General features: G+C 38.6%; 1 protein-coding gene across 4 annotated transcripts in view; it reads right to left on the reverse strand.

Annotated features, from left to right (window-relative positions):
• The window catches only part of METTL8 (methyltransferase 8, tRNA N3-cytidine), an 84,761-nt gene that overhangs the window by 62,023 nt on the left and 5,981 nt on the right, over positions 1-16,757 (reverse strand). The window contains exon 2 of one of the 4 annotated variants that reach the window (XM_082465475.1): positions 3,809-3,867. The exons of 2 other annotated variants lie outside the window; for them this stretch is intronic. The gene's annotated coding sequence lies outside the window, so the exon portion shown is untranslated. Of the gene's footprint in view, positions 1-3,808; positions 4,455-16,757 lie in introns of those variants that run through there. One more of the 4 variants, XM_082465476.1, reaches the window with a different exon arrangement.

Below are 16,757 nucleotides of genomic sequence, written 5' to 3' on the forward strand. Positions count from 1 at the left end.
CCACAATACATTCAAATGAATATCCCCAAGAGATAGTTGGAAATGAGTTCAGGTAATTAGTAGGCATTAGAGATATAGATTTCAGAGACAAGTTACTGGTCTACAGGTTGGTGGGTGAAGTCATGATGAATTGATCAAGAAAAAAAGGAGATAGATAGAACTCAAGGGAATACAATACTTAGAAGGCAGGTAGAGGAAGAGGAACCAGTTTATGTGATCAAATACTAAAGAACATTAAAAAAGGAGAAGCTAAAAATAAATAATTGGTTTTGAAGGCACAGATCAATGATGACCTTTATCAAAGTGATTTGAATCCTGGCTGTGCTGGCAGAATGCAGACTTCAGGAATAAGTAGGTCACTGGGGTAGGGGAGGTAGTAAATGTAGACGACTCTGATAGGCAGTGGCGAAGAAAAGAGAGAACTTGGGCCTTATCTTAAGGGATTCCCTAGGTCAAAGACGTATTTGTTTAGATGCAAAGAATCCTAAGTATCTTTGTAGGATGAGAGAAAACCCAGTGTCGGAAACAAAATACACTGAAGATACTGGAAAGAGATGGATTGTTGACAAACAAGTTTCGAGTAGTGGGAGGTAGGGAGGGGGAATAAGTACACGGAAAACATGTTATTCGTGTAAGGCATCAAGAACAATCTCATCCTCTGATGAGTGAGAACAGGTGTGTCTGTAGTGGAAGGGAAGATTGTTAAGAGAGCCCTTTCCCAATGCTCTCTTCTTTGTGAAGTAAGAGGATGCAAGGTAGGGAACTTGAGAAAAGAAGGAACAGGAAAAAAAAAATGAGAAAGGAAACTAACAACATTTGAGTAAAGTAATGTCAACAACATAATTGGCCCACATGAAGTTGCAGCTCAAATTAGTGATCATTTATTAGCTGCCTCCTGAGTACTCACTCCCCACTTCCAATAGCTCATGGACTTGGGATCTATGAGTTTGCAGAGAAGCCACAGTGGACCTGGCTGAAGCCAGAGATGGACTGCATAACCTACACTGAGCCAATCAGTACATTCCAAATCTGTGGGCATTGTGACTGGTTGAGAGGTGAGCATCAGACTAAATCTGGCCAACAGAGTGCATTTCTTAGGTCTAGTGCTAGAGATTTTGGGACAAAGATGATTTCTCATACCTGTTACACATGAAAGAGGAAGCATGAAGCCCTGGAGCTACTGAAAGCTGTATTAGTCAGCTCAGGCTGCCTTAACAAAATACCACAGCCTGGGTGGCTTAAACAGTAGAAATTTATTTTCTCACAGTTCTGGAAGCTAGAAGTCCGAGATCAAGGTGGCATCAGGGTTGGTTTCTGGTGAGGTCCTTCTTGCTGCTTTCTTGCTGTGTTCTCACATGGCCTTCCATCTTGCATGCTTGTGGAGAGAGAGATCTCGGGTATCTCTTTCTCCTCTTATGAGGACACAGTTCTATTGGATTAGGGCTCCACCCTTATCACCTCACTTAACTTTTATTTCCTCCATAAAGGCCTTATCCAAATATAGTCACATGGGGGGGGTTGGGGCTTCAACATACGAATTTGGGGGAAGGGGACACAATTCAGTCCATGACAAAAGCTATCTTGAAGCTACCTGGCCTAAGGATGATGGCACGGTACACATTTAGGATGAAGCCAACTCTGAAGAAGGAAAATTGGGAAAATAAAAAGAAGTTAGGTCCCACTGTTAATTAGATTAAGTTTCATTTGAAGCCAGTCCCACATCTGGCTTTTTCAGTTATTGAGCCAATATATTCCCTTAATTGTTTAAGCCAGTCTGAGTTTTCTGTTATCTCCAACCAAAAGTAACCTAAATAATACAGCAGTTATGTGATTTCCTCTACCACCAGGCAGTCTGAGGGAAAATATGTGGTTTTACCTAGATTAGGCCTGTCTAGGCTTGTAGTACAGAAAGTAATGGTGATTTAGGATGTGGCATTGAGGGAGAATATAACAAATGACCATAAAAGCCCAAAATGACTAGAAATTTAAAAATAAAGAGGAGAGAGGAGAAGGAGGGATTGGGGAAGGTTGATGGACTTGATGTGGTTGAAGTCTGGGTTTAACAGAAACAAGGGGAAGGAAAGACAGACAGAAGGTACTGGTTAGTAATTAGGCCTTCTGAGTTTAACCCATGTCACCTAGTAACAAAAACAGTAATGCTGTAACAAGGAGAAGGAAATCCTATTTGAATGAGAGATGCTTACAGTGTGGGCGAACCACAAGGCCATGAACACCTAGGAAAAAGAAACTTTATAGCATGGACAAAAAGCTGAAATATGGACCCCCAACTACCACCTCATTTTAATCTTCAGCAGGTCATTATAATAAATCTCCATCCTTTGCTCCTCAGGAACAATCCCCCACTGGACACATCTAAGATCCTATGACAACTTTTTAAATTGTATATTTATTATGATAATCTAAAAAATAAAATCAGTAGGAGCAAATGTATAACTTCTACTTGATTTCAGTGCCTATATGTGCATTTATGATCTTGTTGCAACAAGCAGCACAGATATAAGGTAGAAATGATGCATCTGAGTATACAGCACACTGTAAAAAGATTCTGCAGTATTTTGAGTTGAGAAAAGTGGTGAGGGAATTGAGAAGACACATAGCATACACAGTTCAGATAGGATGAAGTCCAAAGAATCTGTGTGGTGGTGGTCAGTACCTTGTTTATAATGAGAGCTGCAATTTAGTTTTGGTAAAACATCAGCAGTCACGTTATAATGTTGTTAATTTGAATTTTATTGGCTTTGTGGTTGTATTTGTGCTTATTTTGATTTTATAGTTGAATAATAGCTCTATGTACAAGGAGCTTATAACCAGATTTGTGTTAATAATATAGTAAAATATCAACTCAGGGGTCTGAGAATTTTTTCCTTTAAATGAAGGTTTATATATTTTTCAACATTGAGAAATACAGTATTAGAAGATTCTGTTCCAGAGGATTCTTCTCCCACTCTTCCTTAACAGCAGAAATACTCCAAGTAGGGCAGAATCACCTCAATTCTCCTTGGAAAACAATTTCAGGTGAAGAGGCAAAGGGTTTGGATTAAGTTGAATCCAGGATCTGCCACTTACTACCATATAACCTCTAACATGATACTTAACTTTGTTAACCTCAATTTCCTCAATAAAATGTGACTAATAAGATTATTGCAAAACATGGGAGGGTTACAGAAGGTGATCTATCTAGCATAATGTAGCATAGGGCTAGGTGCATGATAAGTGCTCAATAAACTTTAGTTGATATTACTGTTGTTACCGTTGGTCTGGCTCTCCTTACAATTTCCATAGGGCTTCATGAATACCACAGGATCAAGCTTCCTACTTGATCTGCTATGCTTATTATTCAGCCCTAAAGTAGTCCCAACTTCCCAAGAAAGTGAAAGAGTAATTTACCAATGAAGTGGGGTGGTATAGTAGAAAGTGCTGAACTGAGAACAGAATAAGCCTCAAGTTTAAGTCATGGTACAGCCAATCCATTAATCATGATTTTTGGGAAAGTCACTTACTTTGCCTAAGGCTCATTTCTTAAATGGAGATAATTCCGAAGTCACAAAGTTTTTACAAAGAACATTATAAACGACATAGTGTTTCACAAATGTAAAGTCAAACTATTATTCAGTGAATTCCAGAAACATTTCTAAAAGACACCCCTTAAAGCTTGAAAAGGAAAAAAAAAAAATCACAAATAATCAGAAACCCCATTCCCACTTCCCTCTATTGAGCAATCAGGTATTGAGGTGGCCCATTAGGACAAAAAGGCAAACTGAAAGTAACAATCAAGCCTTTTACTTACCATAACAGTGTAAACAAGAGGCAAAAAGAGGCACCAGCTCCCCAGTGTTCCATTTTCCCCTGTGTAATGACACCAGGCAAGGATCCAGTGGATGCAACAAAGATGGGGGAAACTGTCTCACTGCCCCAGACCCCTGAAAAAGAGGCTAATGCCTTTTTGTGGGCGCACGGACCGGCGCAGCGTTGGGGGTTTAGGAAGAAGGGAAGAGCTAAGAGAGGAATGGTACTGAGCCAAAGTGGAGAAAGGGTCTCCGCAGAGGCCCCCAATAAGGTGTCCTCTGAATGCAGGCATCTGGTCTAGGAATTGTCAAATGAAAAAACTAGCAGTGGAACACTCTTCCCAAGGGATTCTGGGCAAGAGCAAGTTTTATAGTACATTAGAAGAGGCAATGTGGAAACACAGCATGATTGCCTAGGAGGTCAGGGATTTCCTTATAAGGCTAGCAGGTCCTGTTTTCTAGGGTAAGGTGAGCTAGCTAAAATTAGGTTGGAGGATTGTGATTGTAGTATGTTAGGTTTCCTTGACAGGTGTTTCCCATAAGGGCAGGCTGACAAAGGTTTAGAAATGTGGCCTTGACCAGGCCACTGGCGTGACATCCATTTTGTGGGTCCCCACATATGCATTCACTTTATCAGAATGCAGATATACATAAAAGCATGGCCACACAGAGTGGGGCGAGGCAGGGCGCGGGGTGGATGGGGGAAGGCTTGACTGGAATCCCTACAGAAAACTGCAGTGCACTGGCTGTACACCAATTCTGGTGTGCGGATGGCAGCTTCTCCCGATGAGGCCTTGCAGGAAAAGTCTCAATTGCTAACTGCCAGGCCTGAAAGATCACACATACGATTCTGACCTAGAGTCAGACTCCTCACCCAAAGAAAAAAAGCACAAGCACTCTTTACTTAACATATAATAAACTTATTCAGAAATTACATAAACTAAAATATCAATACATTTAAGGATGATTAAAACAGCCCGTGAATAATAATGCCACAGCAAGGTGCTTGAGAATAATTGAGAATGTTAATTATAGTCTTAACTTCCAAGGACCACAATATGTAGAGAAACCATAGTAATCTTCAATCTATAAAAGGTCTTATTTCTAAGACCATTTGTAAGTCAGCTATTAAGAGCTCAGAACCACATTTTCCACAGGAGCATTTTAATTGGTGATTAAGATACCAGGCTAGACTACACATGCTTTCAAAATCCATAATGTGGATGAAAAGAAATTTGTTTATTTTAGATGATCTTAGAAAACTGGCAAATTCCATTTTCCCAAACAGCTGAAACACCGCCAATCCATAATGCCTGGGGCAACTGGAATCTTATTTAATACAAAAAACAATCTGATTAAATGATTCTTTTAAAACAACAATAGCAAACACAAAAAACCTGTCGGCCATCTCTTTGCCACCTGATAACATAAGGTGTGCCTATAAAGTTATGTTGTTTAACTAAAAATTACAACTTTACATCAAAATAAGTGCTGTCCTTTCAAATAAATCACCTTAAGAGATTACTATTTATTCCAGTAACAGTAAAACATCTTTGAAAACATTATTTTCAGATAATGTCCTCATAGCAAGCTAATTGATTCTTTTTCATATCCTCAGTGGTGGCAATTTTTTTGCTTTAGGATATATATCTTTTGTTGTTTTTAGAGTAAGTTGTTCTTGTTGCCATAAATGTACAGATTCTCAACATAACTAGCTTGGAAGGATCATATTCATTAAGATATAGCTTCTGGTACGTTCTGTTTCCTTAAACAGTCTCAAACAGTCATACCTCATAAATCAAGTCCACATAGTACACACTGTACTGCCACAAATGATAGTATCCTTTGTGCTTATTCTGTTTTGAGAAGCCAAAACTATCTGGAAATATGAGCTAGATTTTTTTAAGTTTTTTTTTTTTAATATTGATAACAAAAATAGAAAATATACAGGGGGAAAGAGCCCTCTTACAATTACAACAAAAAAATTATATGAAATACCTAGGAATAAATTTAGCCAGGAATGTACAGGACTGACATTAAGAAAGCTATACAACTCTACAGAGGAGCATGGAAGATAATTTAATAAATAGGAAGACAGTACATGGGTTTCTGGAGCTGAAGATTCAATATTGTAAAGAAAATGTAAATTCTCGCCAAAATTAAAGTAATTCCAATCAAAGTTCCAAAAATGTTTTCGGGGAACTTGAACAAATAATTTTAAAGTTCACCTGGAAGAATAAATATGCAGGAAGTACCAAGAAAATACTGCAGGGGAAATGAGTGCTGTTGATTGTGGTGGGGTAGGGTTAAGGAGGGTTGGGATAGTCCTTGCCCTTCCATACATTACAATACTCTAGAAAGCAAATATATCCTGGCCATGTCTATAGTGCCAGGATATACAGTCAAAGCACTAGAACAGAATAGAAAGTCCAGAAACTAGTCAAATTATATATAAGAATTCCATTTGTAATAAAGCTAGTATTTCAAATCAGTAGGTTAAGACTGGCCTATTCAAAGAAGCGTATTAAGAAAAGGGGTTACCTATTTATTTTTTTTAAATTAAAAAAAAATTTTTTAAACATCTTTATTGGAGTATAATTGCTTTACAATGGTGTGTTAGTTTCTGCTTTATAACAAAGTGAATCAGTTATACATATACATATGTTCCCGTATCTCTTCCCTCTTGCATCTCCCTCCCTCCCACCCTCCCTATCCCACCCCTCTAGGTGGTCACAAAGCACCGAGCTGATCTCCCTGTGCTATGCGGTTGCTTCCCACTAGCTATCTATTTTATGTTTGGTAGTGTATACATGTCCATGCCACTCTCTCACTTTGTCACAGCTTACCCTTCCCCCTCCCCATATCCTCAAGTCCATTCTCTAGTAGGTCTGTGTCTTTATTCCCGTCTTACCACTAGGTTCTTCATGACTTGTTTTTTTTTTTTTCTCTTAGATTCCATATATATGTGTTAGCATAGTGTATTTGTTTTTCTCTTTCTGACTTACTTCACTCTGTATGACAGACTCTAACTCCATCCACCTCACTACAAATAACTCTATTTCGTTTCTTTTTATGGCTGAGTAATATTCCATTATATATATGTGCCACATCTTCTTTATGAATTTGGTAAAGTAGCAGGATACAAAATTAATGCACAGAAATCTCTTGCATTCCTATACACTAATGATGAAAACTCTGAAAGTGAAATTAAGAAAACACTCCCATTTACCATTGCAAGAAAAAGAATAAAATATCTAGGAATAAACCTACCTAAGGAGACCAAAGACCTGTATGCAGAAAATTATAAGACACTGATGAAAGAAATTAAAGATGATACAAATAGATGGAGAGATATACCATGTTCTTGGATTGGAAGAATCAACATTGTGAAAATGACTCTACTACCCAAAGCAATCTACAGATTCAATGCAATCCCTATCAAACTATCACTGGTATTTTTCACAGAACTAGAACAAAAAATTTCACAATTTGTATGGAAACACAAAAGACCCCGAATAGCCAAAGCAATCTTGAGAACGAAAAATGGAGCTGGAGGAATCAGGCTCCCTGACTTCAGACTATACTACAAAGCTACAGTAATCAAGACAGTATGGTACTGGGGTTACCTATTTAGAAAAAATAAAGTTATATCCCTACTCTATCTAACACCAAATAAATTCCAGATGAATTAAAGTTTTTAATGTAAAAATACTTTTTATAGGCTTAGAAAAAAATATAGGTGAATACTTACTAAAAAGTGGGGTAGAAAAGACTCTTTTAAACATGATACCAAAGCCATAAAATATAAAAGAAAAAAGAAAAAGACTAATTGATTGCTATAGGAATGTACAGGATGATATACTATAAAAGACACTCATGGAAATAAATGCAAAATATTACAATGTGTTAATATGATTAATATATAAGGAATGTTTAGAAAATAATTAGAAATGACCTCAGTAGAAAATGTGCTAATACCATCAATAAGCATTCATGAAAGAAATGCAAATGGCCACTAAACACTTAAAAATGTTCATCACACTAATAATAAATAACTTTTGGGGATGCTTCTGACTGCAAGTAACAGAAGACACTATTCAAACTGGCTCAGATAAATAGAGCATGTTATCTCTCAGAACTAATTCCAGAGGTTGGGCAAGTTCCAGGTATGGTTTCAGTTCTATAATGTCATCAAGGACCCAGGTTCATGCCATTTCTCCATCTTGCTCTAAATAGCATCACCTTCATTCTAAGGCTGGTTTGCTTTGTTAATTACAAACAGCTGCAGCAGTTCCAGGCATCACACTGGCATGACAATATCCAGAGCAGGAAAAGGACCATCTCCTTCTTATGTCTCTTTTTAGTGATGAGGAAACTTTTTCACAAGTTCCTCAACAGACTTGCTCTCAGATGTCACTGGCCAGAATTGGGTCACAAACTATTCCTAAACCAGTCTCTGGTAAGAGAATGAGTTCCTATGATTACCTTAGACCTTTTGAGGTTCTCAAAGTGTGGTCTACAGATCCCTAGGGGACCCCAAGACACTTTAAGTGGGTCTGCAAAAGGTCAGAATTATTTTCATAATACCATCAACATGTTATTTGCCTTTTTTACTGTGGTGACATTTGCACTGATGGTGTACAGGCAATGGTGGATAAAATTGCTGGGACCTTGGTCTGAAACAAGGCAGTTGCACCAAACTATACTAGAGGTCATGCCTTCTTCACCAACCATGCATTTGAAGAAAAAAAAAGAAAAAAACCAGTTTCACTTAAGCATATCCTTGATGAAGCAATGAAGATTGTTTTCATGGAACCCCATTTTTACTTTGGCATTTTCTCAAAAACAAAGTAAGCCTGTCAAGAAAACAACTGACAGCATTTGTTGCCATTGATAAAATTCAAGGTTTCAAGCAAAAATTAGAATTTTGGGGACTTCCCTGGTGGCGCAGTGGTTAAGAATCCGCCTGCCAATGCAGGGGACACGGGTTCGAGCCCTGGTCCTGGAAGATCCCACATGCCGTGGAGCAGCTGGGCCCGTGAGCCACAATTACTGAGCCTGCACGTCTGGAGCTTGTGCTCCGCAACAAGAGAGGCCGCGATAGTGAGAGGCCCGCGCACTGCAGTGAAGAGGGGCCCCCACTTGCCACAATTGGAGAAAGCCCTCGCACAGAAACAAAGACCGAACACAGCCATAAATAAATAAATAAATAAAATTTAAAAGAGATAAGCAAAACATTCTCTCTATAAATTTGATCCTTAAAAAAAAAAAAATTAGAATTTTGGAAACTCTGTGTCCACCACTGTGAGCTTAACAGCTTGCTGACACTTAAACACTGTTCTGATGAGAATAAAGTATTTTTGATATTGTAAAATGAAATATGTCAACATTTGGAAGACCTGCATAACTCAGTGAACCAATATTTTCCAGATGGCCAACATATGATATCACAAAATCATGCATGGGTAAAAGATCCACTCAAAGTACAAGACAGACCAATGGATTTTAATGTAACAGAGTAGAAAAAGTTCACAGGTATGATTTCAAATATTATATTGCAATTAACCTTTAAGAAACTACCACATGGACTTCCCTGGTGGTGCAGTGGTTAAGAATCCGCCTGCCCATGCAGGCGGACACGGGTTTGAGCCCTGGTCCGGGAAGATCCCACATGATGTGGAGCAACTAAGCCCGTGTGCCACAACTACTGAAGCCTGTGCGCCTAGAGCCCGTGAGCCACGACAGGAGAAGCCACCGCAATGAGAAGCCCCAGCTTGCTGCAACTAGAGGAAGCTCACACACAGCAACGAAGACCCAACACAACCAAAAATAAATAAATAAATTAATTAATTAATTAAAAAAAGAAGCTACCACTTACTGGGATTTAGTGTAGTATTAAAGGAGATTCTTCACACTCACCTGAATAGACTTTTAAAGTACTCCGCCCCTTTCTAACTACTTATATATCTGTGTGAGATCAGATTTTCTTCATATATATCAACCGGAACAACATATCATAATAGACAGTGCAAAAGCAAATATAAGAATCTAGCCATCTTCTTTTAGGCCATACATTAAGGAGATCTGCAAAAATGTAAAACCATGCTACTCTTCTAACTTTTTTCTTTTGGAAAATACTTTTAATAAAAAGGGTATTCATACTAATATGCAATAGGTTTATTATTGTTTTAAAAGGACTTAAATAAATATTTAAATTTTTTCTTAGGTTTAATTTCTAACACAGCAAACAATGATAACTATGATCCACATAAACAAAAGCTCTTGGGAGGCCTCTATCATTTTTCAGAGTGTCAAGTGGTCCTGAGACCAGAAAACTTGAGAACTGCTGCCATAGATTAATTTTCTGGGGTGACATGGAGAGTGGAAAGTCCACCAATTAAAAAAAAAATTGGTGCAATGGGTTACTCACCATCATTTTGGCAAAGGTGAAATGTGATCAGTGGTGTGCAAGAACAAGCATCCTCACACATTGCCAGGGAGATTGTACCAAGGGACCTTTCCTGAGGGAACTTTGGCAATACACATGAACATTTTTAAAGAAGAAATCTGATGGAAAATTCCATTTCTAGAAATATATCCTAAGAATATAATCAGAAGAATATATTAAGGATTTGTCACAGCATTACACTGAAAAACTGCAAACAATCCAAATATTCATCTTTAGAGAACTGACTAAATTACTGTACACCTATATAAAGGAAAATTATGTAGTTACTTAAAATGTTGCTAAAAACCTAAAGTTGTTGATATGGAAAGAAGTCCATGATTTATTAGGTAGAGTAAAAAAGGTACAAAAGAGTACCTATGTGGGCTTCCCTGGTGGCGCAGTGGTTGAGAATCTGCCTGCCAATGCAGGGGACACGGGTTCGAGCCCTGGGCTGGGAAGATTCCACATGCCGCGGAGCAACTAGGCCCGTGAGCCACAACTACTGAGCCTGCGCGTCTGGAGCCTGTGCTCCGCAACAAGAGAGGCCGCGATAATGAGAGGCCCGCGCACCGCGATGAAGAGTGGCCCCCACTTGCCGCAACTAGAGAAAGCCCTCGCGCAGAAACGAAGACCCAACACAGCAATCAATCAATCAATCAATCAATCAATCAATAAAGTGATTTAAAAAAAAAAAAGAGTACCTATGGTATGATCTCATTTTAAAAAATTAATATACATACCAACACCTATGTGTATGCATAGAGAAAGTCTGGAAGAGTTTATGGTAGTTCCCTTTGACTGAAAGGCTCAAGGAGATCCTTATATTTTCTTCTTAATGTGTCTCAAAATGTTCTTTTTGAGAAAACTCAAATTACTTTTATAATCAGAAAATATAAAAATATTTTAAAAACCAGTAACTATATACATTCTATATACTATCCACGCTTGGGAAGGAAGGGGGAAAAAAAGATGATACAGGCAGTAGTGACAGTAACACTAAAAGGTTACAAAATTTTCTGAGGGTCACTCATTTCTATGGAGGAAAAGATGCCATGGAGTTTGTAAGAGTTTGGTTGGTGGGACCCAGACAGAATGCTGTAGTTGGCTGGATTCAGGACCCAAATACCTTAAGGTCAAAGAAGTCCAGGGACAGGCTACTTTTAAAAGACCCCAATTTGTTAGACCAGGTGAGGCAGACAATTGCAGATGCTGAGAAGGTGGGGTAAAAAAACCCGGAAAGAGAAAGAAATTGGAAAAAGCAAAGAGTAGCAGGAGAAGGTGGAAAACAGACAAATAAGCCCACGTTAGAATATCAAATTCCAGTTATCCAGAAACTTCCTATTCACCAACTAGGGAGGTACTTCCTACACTGCTGTGTGACATTATGGCTGCTATCTCTTTCCATTTGGTAACTGTGTTTCCGATGTGCTAGAACCTTTTCATTTATAGTACTTGTTAATCATCAGGCAGCACACACAGATGGCACCAGTCAGGTCTGCCCAGCCTAGCTGCTGGGAAAGCTTGTGCACCCTCTGCTGGTCAGCTCCACACCAGGACAAGAAGATCTGTATCTGTAGGAGACAACTTCTAAATGACAGGAATACACTTTTGTGTTCTCTATACAGCCAATTTCAATGAAGAGTTTGGAAAACATTTCCTGAAACTGCCACCTCAAAGAGACAATTCCAGATTAAAACAATGCCTTCCTTTGTTACACCAAAGAAAAACATCATAAAAACTAAAGTCCTATGAGAAAATATACCATCTAAAGCATCTTAAATTCGAATGATTTCAGTTTATTACATAATAAGTAAGTAAAGGTGTGCAGATGACTGCAACACTTAATATGACTATAAAGCTCCATTAGAATTTTACTCTGGTTGAAAACCTGAGATTATCATAACAAATAATACTTGTATAGGTTTTACAACTTACAAAGAGCTCTCACATTCATTTTCACACCTAATCCTTACAACAATTCTATAAGCAAGGGAGGAAGGCAGGACAAGCATTTCTGTTATCACCATTTTACAGATGGGAGCTGAGGCTCAAAGGGGTTAGTGAGTGGCCTTGATCACACAGCTACAAGAGCCCACACTCCAAGCAGGTCTCCTGACTCCAAATTCTACGTTCTTCTCAGAGCTCTATTCTACCTGAGCTGCTGATCTATAAGGGGTTTTCTGAAGAGTTGGTATGTATTCTAGGCACAGAAGTAAAAGGCCTAAAACATATGTTTCTATAATACATTCATTCAATTTTGTTTAAAATATCACCAAAATTTTAGGTGCTGAACCCTAAATCTGAGGGGTTTGCACTGCAGGCAGTGCTTTGTCCTAAAAGAACATCAGTTTAACAAGGGAAGTGGATATTTTAATAAGGAATCTACTGAAAACCAAAGTTAACTTCAGAATCTCTATGTTGGAATGTCTAGGCCCATAAAAAGTATCCTGTCAGGTTTCATGGCTTCTGCATTCACTCAGTCAATACTATATATATGTAGCAGGAAACTGGGGTTGGGAATCCTCAAGTTCTGGTCCTACTTTCTCTTGAATGTTTACCATCTTGATGATTTTTCCCTTATAAGCAAAACACTATAAATACTGTTTTGTCAGAGTGCCAAGCTAAAACTCAGTATGCTGAAGGAGAGTCACTGAAATTCAGCTGTAATCACAGAGATCCCCAAAGCTAAAGAGCAAAGCAAAGTAGTAATAATAGACTCAAACAATTATATAGTGCTGACTATGTGCCAGGCATTACTCTAAGTGCTTTACATATATTGTCATTTAGTTCTCCCAAGAACCCATTTAACAGATAAGTAAATTGAGGCACATAGAGGTTAAGTAATTCTAGTTACTTAGGGTAACCAGGTTCACACACTAATAAGTAGTGAGGCTGAGATCTGAACCCAGGCAGGCTGGTACCTGAGTTCATCTTCTTAACCACTAAAGCTATGCTGCCTCTATTCAGTGGTATCTACCATATTCCTGTAGCATTTTTTTTTTTTTTTTTTTTTTTTTTTTTTTTTTTTTTTTTTTTAATAAATCAGTTTATTAATTGTCACAATGGTATAATGCAGTATTTTTTTTTTCCATTTTTTAAATTAATTAATTTATTTATTTATGGCTGTGTTGGGTCTTCGTTTCTGTGCGACGGCTTTCTCCAGTTACGGCAAGTGGGGGCCACTCTTCATCTTCATCGCGGTGCGCGGGCCTCTCACTATTGCGGCCTCTCCTGCTGCGGAGCACAAGCTCCAGACGCGCAGGCTCAGTAATTGTGGCTCACGGGCTTAGCTGCTCCGCGGCATGTGGGATCTTCCCAGACCAGGGCTCGAACCCGTGTCCCCTGCATTGGCAGGCAGACTCTCAACCACTGCGCCACCTGGGAAGCCCCCCCTCCTGTAGCATTTTTAAAGTAAACTTTTAATTTTAGAACAGTTTTAGATTTACGGAAAAGTTGCAGATAGTACAAAGAATTCCCATATATCTGACATAGTTTCCTCATTATTAAAATCTTACATTAGTATAGTGTATTTGTTACAATTCATAAGCCAGTATTAACACATTATTATAAACTTAGGTCCATACTTTATTCAGATTTCCTTCGTTTTTCCCTAATGTCCTTTCTCTCTTCCAGGATTCCATCTAGGACACCACATTACAATTTCGCCATCAAGTCTCCTTAGGCTTCTCTTTGGCTCTAACAGTTTCTCAAACTTTCTTTGTTTTTGAAGACCCTGACAGTTTTGAGGAATACTGATCAGTTATCTTTAGAATGCCTCTCAGTTAATATTCATCAGATGTTTTTCTCATGATTAGACTGGGGTTATGGGCTTTAGGGAGGAAAACCACAGAGGTAAAGTGCCATTCTTATCACATCATATCAAGGGTACATGATATGAACATGACTCACCACTGTTGATGTTAACCTTGATAAATTGGCTGAGGTAGTGACTGACAGGTTTCTACTGTAAAGTTACCAACCCCCCTCTTTTCCATACCATATGCTTTGGCAGGAAGTCACTATGCACAGCCAACACTTAAGGAGGGGGGAGTTATACTCCACCTTTCTGAGGGTGAAGTGTCTACATAAATTATTTGGAATGTTTTTGCAAGGGAGATTTGTTTCTTCTTCCCCATTTATTTGTTCAATCACTTGCTTATATCAGTACAGACTCATAAATATTTATTTTAAACTTTGGGTTATAACCCAATACTACTTTATTTTGTTGTTCAAACTATTCCTGCTTTGCCCATTAAGAGCTCTTTCTGTTGGCTCCTATATCCTTTTGACACATTCCCATCATTGTGTTTTTGAGCACTTCTTTACTTTCTGGCACTACAAGATGTTGCAGACTCTTGTATATTCCTTGACCCAGTCCTAGAATCAACCATTTCCTCTAAAGAGTGTTGGGACTTCCCTGGTGGCGCAGTGGTTAAGAATCTGCCTGCCAATGCAGTGGACATGGGTTCAATCCCTGGTCTGGGAAGATCCCACATGCCGCGGGGCAACTAAACCTGTGCGCCACAACTACTGAGCCTGCGCTCTAGAGCCCACGAGCCACAACCACTGAGCCTGCGTGCTACAACTACGGAAGCCCGCACACCTAGAGCCCATGCTCTGCAACAAAGAGAAGCCACCGCAATGAGAAGCCCGTGCACCACAACGAAGAGTAGCCCCCACTCGCTGCAACTAGAGAAAGCCCGTGTGCAGCAATGAAGACCCAACGCAGCCAAAAATAAATAAAATAAAATAAAATAATTTATTAAATAAATAAATAGAGTGTTTGTTCCTTTTATTGGAGAATGGTCTGGGCGCTGGGTGTGCTCTTTGCTACTACGCTGTCCTTGCTTCTAGGCCCTCTCAACTGACAAAGCAAGGAAACATATGTGTGTATACTAAACCATGTATATACACATATCTTTATCTATAAATGTTTCATATGTATCCATCTGTATCTATAGTAAGCTAACTAGAGTTTATACTAATGTCTCCAACTCTAATCCATTACCACATGGATCATTCTAGCTTCCCCACTTGGTTGTCTATAACCTCCCACTCCAACAGTAAGAAACCTGGTTGCCATCATCCACCATGCAGCTATTAATTGTTTAATTCCAGTACTCAGGTGTAGTAGTTTCAGAATTATTAACCCATACCTCTGTGGGAAACTTTTATCAACTAGAGGACAGCGCTTATGTATAGTTCCTACTGCTTTTAGTCTTACAGTCTCATTTTCAAAGTTACTTAGGTCAGCACCTTTTCTCTTGCTCCTTTCAGTGAGGTCACCGCATACATTTGTAATAGAGTTAGATTCTTTTGTCACCGTCTGCATTATATCCTGGAACCCCCACTTCCCCTTCTTTTTTAAATTCTGCATACATTAAGTTTTAATCTTTGTGCTGTAAAGCTATATGGGTTTTAATAAATGCATAGTCTGGGACTTTCCTGGCACTCCAATGGTTAAGACTCCACGCTTCCAATGCAGGGGGCACGGGTTCGATCCCTGGTTGGGGAACTAAGATCTTGCATGCCGTGCATGGCACAACAGGAAAACAAACAAACAAAAAAAGAAATGCAGTGTTATGTATCCACCATTACAGTATCATACGAAATTTCTCCACCCTAAAAAAAAACAATGCTCTGTGCTACTTAATCAACCCTCTCTCCTCCCCAAACTCTCTACAACAGTGTGTTCATGTTTATAAATTCATGTGATTCACTTCAATCCTGTTTCCACTTAGCAGATGATTGAAGGAAACAGAGTAAGTGTTTTGGTCAAAATTTCACTATGTGGTGCTGATGGTGCTACAACTTGTGCCTTGTGACTCCTGATGTGATGCTCTTTCTACCACACAACTCCATTTCCTTGATTTCAGCAGGGAGAGGCATGGTTGTGCACACAGACAAGAAGAAGAGAAGACAGAAATGGTGCTAAGTGATCGTATCTTACATTAATGGAAGCTTTTAGACTAAAAATATGAGAAAGTGGAATTCTTGTTCTGGTAATTTGGTGAACCTCATACCCCAGAAACCTTTCTGCTATAAAATATTCCCAAAAGCCTGGACAAATACATTAAAAAATATATCTTGTTAAATATCGATACATCAGTGAGCCAGCAAAAAAGAAAGAGAAACTCTCAGAGACCAAAAGCTAGCAAAGATCCAAAGAGCTGAGAGAGCAAGGAAGCCAGCAGTTGCCCAAGTTCCACAGTGTTTAAAAAACAAAACACATCACTTATCTAAACTCGTTTGTTTTAACATTAGAAAATATATTTATGTAATTACCACATTATCAGATTACAGGGAAAAAATTATTTTATCACCTCAGCAGTTACAGAGAAAGTCTTTGATAAAATTCAACACCCATTCATGACTAAAAATAAAATGAACAAGACTTTTAGCAAATATGGAATGGATGAGAATTTCATTAATCTGATAAAAGGTAGCTACCAAAAACCTATAATGTCATCCTTAATGGTGAAATATTAGAAGTATTCCATTTA

Source organism: Balaenoptera physalus, assembly GCF_965194825.1.
Source record: "Balaenoptera physalus genome assembly, chromosome: 6".
In the NCBI taxonomy this organism is placed as follows: Eukaryota; Metazoa; Chordata; class Mammalia; order Artiodactyla; family Balaenopteridae; genus Balaenoptera; species Balaenoptera physalus.